Here is a 9,541-nt window from a genome sequence, read left to right as displayed (position 1 = left end):
AAAGGGTGGGAAAGGGGGAAATAAGCTGCACTAGAACTATAGTGTATGGATGAGGAAGAAGCAGTTCTCTGCAACTGTGAATCTTCCAGGACTTACGTTCCAAGCCATGATGTTTAAGAGACCCTCATGTATCCTCACCCAGTTATTGACCAGATATGTTTTAGGTCTTTCTCACTGTACCACCTTTCCTTGACAGTGAGATGCATATTATTATTCGTATTTATTTATTTAAATAATAGAGCTGTCTTAAAAATACACAAGATCAAAGTTTGAAGAGGTCTCAACGGTCTAAACTAGATCAGTTTGAAACTTCTCAAAAATGACTGGTTTTCAATATAATATCATGAATTCACATGAATATAAAGCTAGAAATGAAGTGCCAATAAATCAAGAGAAAATGTATCTTTCCTTAGGAAAATCTAGGAATTAGTACTATGAGTACTATGATACTGTTCCTCCATATGCCTCATTGTGATAGACTAAGAACATAGCAGCATCTGGCTTTAATTTTTCCATAAAAGGTCACTTGAAGAGACACACTAAATATATGTGATATAGGGTCTTAGAATAGACCTTAGGCAAGGAAAAAAGAGAGTTATTAGAAATATGGGAAGATTCTAATATAGTGTATTTGGCAGTTAATTATGCTCTCGTTTTTTCCTGACTTCAATAATTATGCTATCTCTAAATGATACAAACATTATGAAAAATGGGAAAGGTAGCATTTTGTAACTTGTGCAAGTTCAAAAATGTTAGAAGAAGTCAGACCCTAATGACCTTACTTAACTCTAATCCAGCTGTTTTGAGAAAATCTCTCAATGTGCATCAAGGTTAGTTCTAGCAGCTTGAAAGACAATATAAGGAGGCTGGAGAGATGGTTTAGCTATTAAGAGCATTGATTTGTCTTTCAGAGGACCTGGAGTCAACTCCCAGCACCCACATGTCAGCTAACAACCGTCTGCAACTCCAGACCCAGAAGATCCAACAGAAACATGGTGTATAGACACACATGGAAACAGAACTCCCATATACATAAAAATAAAAATAGGGGTTAGAAAGCATTAAAAAAAAAACAGAAAAAAGAAGACCAGTATTAATGGAAGAGGTGGCTATGGCAGGAACCAAGGATCAGGCTCCTGAAGCTGCTTAGGAACCGGAGACCTGAAATTACCCTCACTCTGAGCTCTCAACTTGGAACATGTCATGGCAGAGTACCAGACCCTCCTTTTATTACCTGTTCAATAACATCCCCCTTGAAAATCTGGAATAGCTCAAGTAAGTCTGCGGGAAGGATATCCCCAGTGGGAAGAGTGAGATCAGGATAGGCAATGCCTGGTTTAGCTTCTTGGAGAGCCAAGCAAGCTGAACAAAGAAAACCTCACCTACATTGAGTACATCTTTGAGATACCTCGCCATCCTGACCTACTCACTATGGTGATTGACTACAGAACCCGTGTGCTGGATATCTCTTTGGAGAATGAGCTGAACAACAAACTAAGAAGTACAGAGACATTATGCTGCCACCCTCTGAAGAAGAAATCATCAAATTGGCTCCTTCACAGAAGAAGAGCCAAGTAAGGGGAAGGAAGAGGAGGGAAATTGTATATTAATCAGACCCCTCCCTTCCCAATCCTCAGTGGGTGGAGCTAGGGCAACCAACCACTTGTCCTATTCCCACTTACTTAGTCCTAACCCCTTACTATGCATGTGTGTGAGCATGCTCTGTCTGTCTGTCTAGCTCATGTAGTTTCTCCTCCTCATGAGGGGATGGAGTGCAAGGCTTAATTTCCCTACTATATGGGGAGGTGGAGGCTATTTCTATGTAAATAAAAATTGATACATTTCTCCTTCTCCCTTTTCCTCCATTCTTACCCAACATCTTTAAAGTATGAAAGTAGAAAGAAAGACCTCCAGTTTCTGACACAGAAGAACTAAGATGAGGATGGGAGAGATGGTTAGATCTAAAGAAATGCAGTGGGGAAGGAAGTAAAAAAGCTACTCCGCCTCCACCTGGAAGGGAAAAGAAAAGCCAGAATTTATTGTTTGTATCTCTGTGCTGTGCTGGCTAGAATCCAGTTTTCTGCTGTCCTTAGATTGAACTCCTGAGTGCCAGTGGGCCCTCTTTTATGGCCTTGTCATGGGTCTGGGATGAGTCTGAGGCAGAAATCTTAATGGGAAATCACTAGATCCTTTCTTGGCCCCAATGATCAAAACCCAGGGAGAATCCAGCATTTGCTGTCCCCAACTTCTACTCTGGAGAGACTGTGCTGGGACCATATACTACCCTGAGATGGTGATGCAGGCAGAGACAGGCCTGCTTTCTACTCTACTCCTGAACATAAACTGTTGAATATACTGACCCTGAGCTTAGGAAGACTGGGGAATGAGATCCTTATATTTTAATCTCAACCTGCCCACATATACAGGTTCCCAATATGGACATTGTAGGCAACCTTCCCACTCTCCAGTTTAGAATAGCCCAAGCAAGAAAGAAGTTAATGACCATGGTTTCTTTTGCACTGGTTACCACCACAATTTAATCCAGAAAGGGACTTTGTAGCCTTTTTCATTTGGGTTTGTGGGTGCCTCACAGACAAGTCACTATAGCACAGTGTGTGAAGTGAGCCTCCTGTCTGTCCAAAGACACTCTTCCTCATTTTGACTGTGCTGTGCTGTGCTGTGCTGTGCTGTGTGTGTGTTTGTATCTTACCATGATTCTCCTTCCTATTTGTTTTTGAAAGTTTGTCAGTTTTGTGAAGCATTTGCCCATCAACAAACTGAAATCTGCTGCTTGGACTTTTGAGAACATGAATTTTCCCACTTACACAAAGTCATTATACCTACCCACTATTTAAAATTCAATGCACATTATAAAGAGTTTTGAAGACCTTATGTGGAAGATATAAAAATAATCCCATATTCTGAAGGCATCTGTCTTATTTAGAGTCTCTATTGCTATAAAGAGACACCACGACCACAGCAGCTCTTATAAATGAAAAGCATTTAATTGGGGCTTACAGTTTCAGAGGTTTAGTCCATTATCATCATGGCGGGACACGATGGCATGCAGGCAGACATGGTGCCACAACTGTGAGATACCTGATGAGGAAAGCTGCTAACAGGGAGTGGAACCAGCCCAAAGGGGATAAAGTGTGTTGCAGTCACTGAAAGAAGTTGGATATTTGAAGAGAGTTTTAACATCAGACATGTAGATTCAGAGTTTATAGTTTGCCCAACTAGTTTTTAGTTTTGCTTTGGTCCAGTATTGCTTCACTGTGCTCCCTTCTCTACATTTCAGAATGGTAATGTATATCATGTGCCCTTATATGTTGGAAATGTGTGATCTGTGTTTTGATATTGATTTTATAGGGGATGACAATTAAGAGGTTGCATGAATCTCAGAAGAGACTTTGAACTTTGGACTTTTAAATATAGTTGAGATGTGATAGATTATGGGGACTTTTGAAGTTGGACTGAATACATTTTTCCATTATGATATGGTTACAAGCCTTTGGGGAGCAGGGAGTGAAATGTGGTGGTTTGAAAGAAAATGCTCTCCAAAAGGAGTAACACTGTGAGGAAGTGTGGCCTTGTTGGAGCAGTTGTGGTCTTGTTGGTGGACATGTGTCACTGTGGAGGTGGGTTTTGAGGTCTCATAATATGCTCAAGCCATGATGAATGAGTCAGTTCACTTCCTGTTGCCTTTGGATCAAGATATAGAATTCTCCAGCACCATGTCTGCCTGCATGCTGTCTTACTCCCACCCACCATGTTCCCTGCCATGGTGATAATGGACTAATTCTCCGAAACTGTAAACTGCCACCTCAGTTAAATATTTTCCTTCATAAGAGTTGCTGTGGTCATGGTGTCTCTTTACGGCAATAGAAACCCTAAGAGATGACCTGAACCAGATGAGGAAACTCTTCAAGAAATTAAGAGTTTCTACCATGAATCTTTTCCTCCCATCATTTGAAATGTGAAATGTGAGACATTTATGTTGCATGAATTCTAAATTATCTTAAAATAAAAACCTGGAGCCAGACATTGGAATGGTGAAATGCTGAAAGATCAGAGAGACAAAGGAACAAGCCACAGGCAATTCTCACCTCAATAACTTCTCAGTCAATCTCCACAAATCCTCAGACTGAATGGCTTTGAGTCCTCAGCCAATAAAGCTCTCTGTCTCCTGTCTCCTCACACCTTATATGCCTCTCTCTGCCCAGCCATTTCACTTCTTATCTCAACTTTCCTAGTGCTTCCCAAATACTGGGTTTAAAGGTGTGTACCACCACTGCCTGGCTCTGTTTCTCTCCTGGACTGGATCAATCTCATGTAGCCCAGGGTGGCCTTGAACTCACAGAGACCAAGATTAGATCGCTGCCTCCTGAAGGCTAGGATTAAAGGTGTGTGCCACCACTGCCTGACCTCTGTGTTTAACTCTGTGGCTGACTCTATCCTCTGATCTTCAGGCAAGCTTTATTTCTTAGACTACAAATATCACTTTTATGTAAAACTGAGATGGGATCCAAAGGTGAGTTTAAATAAATGTGGCCATATGTGCAATGACTTGATAGTGCGATGCAACATACAATAGCGAGGTTGCTGAGAAATTGAAAGCAGCCATAGACTGTCAATAACATTAATATCTGCATTTGTAAGTAAGATAAGAATAGTGAAATTTTGAAATTTTGAAACTTCTTTAATTTTATGTGTTTAGTCATACAGCCTTGAGCTTTAAGGACTTGAATGCTGTCTTCAGTTGTACTTTTAATATTTTTCTACTAGTTTAGTGTCATACTATTTATTTGTAGTACATACTGTTACAGATGTTTATAATTATCAGATAGTATTGATCTTGAAATTTTCTGAAGTAAAATATGTTCTTGAATAATAATTTGAAATATAACACTCATAATTTGAACATTTTATCAATGCTACTTTCAAATATTATGCTCCTTTACTGTCTTCTCAGCTAGATGTATTTTCTGATAATTTTGTAAGCAATAACAAAAATGTACTGAGTTAAGCTGAGTTTTGAGTTGCTGTGACAAACACTGACTTAATAAGTAGGATATGAACAACTTAAACATAAAATGATAACCAACTTGCCTGGAACTTGAGGCATTACTTGAGAGTATTTGTTTAACATGTACCAGACACTATTCCAAAAACATAATATGAATTAAATCTATTGATCTAGTATTCTACAGTAATTAAGATGTTAAGCAATTTTTTCAAGGCCATACATTGCCTAAATACCACAGAAGGATTCAAATGCAGGCATTCTTGGTCCACAGTGTGTTCCAATAGATAGGATAACAATCATTCTCAGGCTTTAAAGAGATGAAAATCTTGGCTTGTGTTACTTCATGGGAGGGACATAGATTCTAATAAGTTGAATGCTGACTAATTTTGAACACATTGATTTTACAGCAATAGAGAGATCATTTCTATAAGAAGATAATAGCTTTAGGACGGCTATATATGACTATTTCAGTGAAGTTGGTCTGGAATAGCCTGGGCAAGCTGGTTCCTAGGAAACTTCAGAGATGCAAGACTTGAACTGGGATATAAGATGTCCCAGAAATCAGCTCTGAGACACCCTGCAATAGGTCACATCATTCAAAACAATGACCAATCCTTGGAGAAAATTTTATATGCATTAATTCAGAATCAGTCTCCTGCTCTTTTGGTAGTATCTCCTCTAAATTGTTTTATTTTGTTCTTCAGAGTTTCCTGCCTAAAACTGGTTGATGTACATCTTAGCAATACAAACAACCTTAAATTGTAATTTGTTTATATTAATAATTCATGCCATGCAGGTGTGTATGAAAAGTTAGCCAAGAAATCTAAGTGAGCAGCATATTTTTAGATGTAGTGACTTGAGAGTGGAATAAAAATCCAACTAAAATTTTGGTTAAAGTGTGACTGGGGTAGTTTTACCTGTAGGTGCTGACTTCAGTGTGATCCAGATTAGAGATTCAGGCTCATTTCTCTGCAGGTCAATGTGATCTTTCCTTCTGAAGAACAGAAAGCATCTTCTCACTTGGCTAACACTAGAGAGCTGGGAGGGAGTATGGACATATGGATTGAGAAGGAAAGAGGACCCCAACTACAGGCCTATGCAGGACAGAGGCATTAAAAACATTGCAGTGTGCTCGAATCCAAAGGATGATGCTGTCTTTGGCTATTTCTCTGCAGAAACTAAGGCTTAAGGGTAGCTAGAGGGTACTAACTTCTGCAAAATACGTTCTCTGTTGTTGCTCATGTAGAAACTCATTATCACTGTCACTAAAAACATTTTTGCTAAAGGTCACCATGAATTTTTGAGAAATTGAGACTGAGAAGAATAAATAAAAAGAAACAATTATTATTGAATTAAATGACATTCTAAAATTACAATTTTAATGAAAATGCTTCTTTCATTGTGCCAAGAGTATTTGTTTGCTAAAACTAAAATGTAGATGTGCACCCAGACCCGCCTATATTTTATATGTATTAATAATCATCATGTTTGATACCATTATTAGATATATTTAGATAACTTAAATGGGTCTGTTAAACATTTGATAATATATAAAGGCAAACAAAGTACTCTCTGATATTAATCTTGTTTTCTACATTATTATTATAAGTACATCAAATTTTAAAAACACAGATCATTCTAATAAAGATATCTTGAAATTTTAGGCACATAAGTGTTTTTAATGTATAGTTTTATGCTTCTCAATCACTTTTGATAAGAAGTAGCTGCTTGATTTTCCAAGTTAGAGTCATATGAGGTTTATTGTTTTTGTTTTCTTTTTGAGAACAATTCCATACACATACATTGAAAAAAAGTAATCAAAATTTCAAACATCTAATGAAGAGTTAATTATTTCAGATTGAATCAACAAAATCAACCAATCAGCATTCACTCAACACATTTTTGTTCTTCACCCGGTAATTTCTAGAGTCTAACAGTGCTACCTAGAACAGAACAAATAGGCACACACAGTTGCCTTGCACTCAGATGCTAGGGTGATAGGATATCTGGATGCTTGATGTGTTTTACAACATGTATTCACTCTTTCTGGTTGGGTGTGTGTATGTACTAGGATCTACAACTACTTAAAAAATAGCATATTATAAAAATACTTAAGACCTTAAGAGTTATAATTTTATTTACTATATTAGTATCATGAAACGTACTGAAACTGATATACCATGCTCGAGTATCACAGAGCATCATGTGTTTTTGAGACACTATTAGTAGTAAAATTGAGAGACAGCATTAAATGTCTGAATTTGATTTCCATTATTTGAAAAATCTGAGTCTACTTGGTATTATGTAATATAGTATCATGACATACAATGAACCCACAGCATGTCAATGACTCAGTGATGGAGAAGATGGTAGTTAAATGCTAAGGGAATTTGGTAGTCTGATATGATCATTTGGCCTTAGTGAATATTGAGAATGATTTAACAAATCAACATTTGAAAATAACTTCTGCACATTAGTTCTCATCAAAGGTTGTTTTTCTCTTTGAAGATATTACACATGCAAAGCATCAAAACCCCAATTAATAAAGTTTGTTTACAACTGCTTTTCTTTTTGTATCATCAAAGCATTAGCTATCCAAGGTGAGCAGCAAAATATCCAGCTAAAAATGAGTAGTGTGGCTATCCCACCAACTTAAACAAAGGGAGCAGGAGAGATCACACATGATACATTTACCCAGATTTCCCCTTTAACTGAAGCTTTTAAACTAAGATTGATAGAAAACAGTGTTTAGGAAGAAATAATGCATACTGATTTATATAAAATGCTGTTCATTGTATTTTTCTTTCCTGTATTAGCTTTAATGAATAGATATGCCTTTTTATTTTGTGGTACCCTACCATTAAATGATACCATCATTTTTTTCTACCTAAATAAATTCGAATTCTTGTCACCTACTATCTGAACAGGAAGATTTGAGACATTATTCCTAATTGAGATTTTTACTGAATATCTTTAAAGATAAATTTGTTTTATTCTTTCACCCACTATTTAAAAGGGTTTTCACATTTTTATCTTCTAAAGGAATTGTCAATGAGAAACTAAAACTACATAGACTATACATTAAAATCACTTTAGTTTTTAAGCTGTCATGAACTGTTTCGAAAAATGCTAAGTTGCTATTGTTTAATGTCTGTCATTTTATAATGCTTTAGAAGTTATCTATCCTGTAAAATTATTAACTGATGCTAAAATTGCCTTGTAAGTATTAGGACAATAGCAATTTTGTAACAGCTGGGACACTGCCAATGTAAGATAAGTACATTTTGCTCTGTAGATTCATAAAGTGCTTTGAAGTGGTTTGTAACTGATGGATGGATGCATTTTCTAAGTGTAGAAAGCAATGTTTTGTCGAAGGAAATGGCTTGAACGCTGACACACACGCATGCAAATGCCATTCTCTTCAGTGAGTAATTTGCTTTTTCTTTCCAAAGCATAAATGGCATAGTTAGACACATTATTTTGTATATTGCACATAACAATACAAGATGCACAAAAACAGCAAGCACAAAACATTTCATATTGATAGAAGAACCCATGGCGGTGGTATATGATTAGCATAAATGTATACACACTGAAGTAATGCCTCAGGATTAAAAAGTGAAACTGAAAAAAAAGGAGGAGGGAAGTTCTACTCAACTTCATGAAATGACAACATTTATTCTTCTTTCTGGTTTTAAATTTATTTCTGACACTTGATTAGAATGCTCCAAATCCCATTTTACATGGACATCTCTGCTTTAAGGCACAGTGCCAATGTAAGGTCTGAGTGTGACTGTCCGTTTTTGTCTGGCTTTCTACTTTAAAAGGCAACAATATCTCTTCCTATGTGAAAAGTATTTATAAAGGACAAACTTGTTAATTGACCTGAACTGATCTTTCATGTATCCCCCCGTCACCTAATAAAGACTGCCTAAGAGTGACTGACCAACAAGTATGTGTATTATGAATTTCTCTAAGTGTTTATAAGAAAAGCCTAGTCTGTGATGAAGTGTTTTTCAGAGACCCTGATTGAAAAAACGTAGCCTCTCTGTTGTGCACACTCATTAGCTTTAAAGTCAGGGCAGTTAAGTTTCATTACTGATTTTGCCATTCCTTAGCTGAAGATAGACCTTCAGCTTGGCATAGTTTCAGTTTTCTATCATAGAAAACAAGAAAAATGAAATCTGCTTCTGAGAGTTTTATAGAAAGTAAATATATAAGTCACTTGCACACAGTGTCTGGCACACAGCTTTGCTTATGATATTATTGTTGCTACACTTCCATTATTATTCACATTATTATTGTGTTTGCTTATCAGTATAGAGATATCTCAGATCTCTGGAAAGATAATTCCTTGATTTTGGCAGTTTCTATGAAGAAGCACATAAACTCTACTTACTGAAGAGAACTGAGTACAGAGAGGTAATTATCATATATAAATGTACCCATGATTTGGAAAACAGTCAGACAAATTTTTTAAATTATATTTTGGGATGTATCAGAAACTCAGTATTT

General features: G+C 36.7%; 1 pseudogene; it reads left to right on the top strand.

Annotated features, from left to right (window-relative positions):
* Positions 1-1,203: 1,203 nt before the first annotated feature.
* LOC102927494 (astrocytic phosphoprotein PEA-15 pseudogene) lies at positions 1,204-6,142 on the top strand (annotated as a pseudogene).
* Positions 6,143-9,541: the final 3,399 nt, after the last annotated feature.

This window comes from Peromyscus maniculatus, chromosome 14 (genome assembly GCF_049852395.1).
Source record: "Peromyscus maniculatus bairdii isolate BWxNUB_F1_BW_parent chromosome 14, HU_Pman_BW_mat_3.1, whole genome shotgun sequence".
NCBI classification, from domain to species: domain Eukaryota; kingdom Metazoa; phylum Chordata; class Mammalia; order Rodentia; family Cricetidae; genus Peromyscus; species Peromyscus maniculatus.
Note: the sequence above shows the minus strand (reverse complement) of the source record. Positions and strands in the feature narration are given on the sequence as shown.